This window comes from Mesitornis unicolor, unplaced genomic scaffold (genome assembly GCF_000695765.1).
Source record: "Mesitornis unicolor isolate BGI_N332 unplaced genomic scaffold, ASM69576v1 scaffold26285, whole genome shotgun sequence".
Classification (NCBI taxonomy): domain Eukaryota; kingdom Metazoa; phylum Chordata; class Aves; order Mesitornithiformes; family Mesitornithidae; genus Mesitornis; species Mesitornis unicolor.
The window spans coordinates 1-914 of record NW_010186546.1 but is presented as its reverse complement, the minus strand read 5'-3'; positions in this window follow the sequence as shown (position 1 = coordinate 914).

The following is a 914-nucleotide window of genomic DNA, read 5'->3' as shown; positions in this document are numbered from 1 at the left end:
AGTGGGGGGGGGGGGAAATTATGACTTTTTACAAAATACTGTAATACCTATCTAAAAATATTTTTTCTGCATTAACTAGAGGAAAAGTGCTTTGATTTACTGATGGTGACGTAAAATACCAGTAATTCTGTGGTTTTGTCAAGTGTTTATTTCAAAAGCTGCTGCTGCTTCTTTAATATAGTAATTTTGCCACTTGCACCTCCAAGAGAGGTGAGAATAGCAGCAAGATACTATTCCTTAGTGTTCTGTTCAGCACACAGCAGGGTCTCTTAGACTAAATATGCAACTTTTGCTACAAAGCATGAAGAAGTCTGCTCCACTTTCAGACTGAAGTTCACAGTGCTGACAGAATGGGAAGAAAATATTTTACTTGTAAGAGGAAATAAAATCTAATATGGAATTACTGAAACATAATGCAGATCAGAATACTGAAGCAGCTGTTGTTTAAAAACAAAACATACACAATATGTTTTCTGTTTAAATTACTAAAATGTCAGCCTGAAGAAGACTGAAAGTGTTAAAAGCCTGGCAAAAAAACTCCAAACATAAACATACAGGGAAAATCTCAAAAAAGACCACATTGCATTCCTATCAAAACTAATGATTGCATGATGACACCAAGCTGTGTGGGGCGGTTGACATGCTGGAAGGAAGGGATGCTATCCAGAGGGATCTGGACAGGCTGGAGAGGTGGGCCCATGCCAACCGCATGAAGTTCAACAAGGCCAAGTGCAAGGTCCTGCAACTGGGTAGGGGCAATCCCAAGTACAAATACAGGCTGGGCGGAGAATGGCTCGAGAGCAGTCCTGAGGAGAAGGACTTGGAAGTACTGGTGGATGAAAAGCTGGACATGAGCTGGCAATGTGCACTTGCAGCGCAGAAGGCCTACTGCATCCTGGGCTGCATCAAAAGAA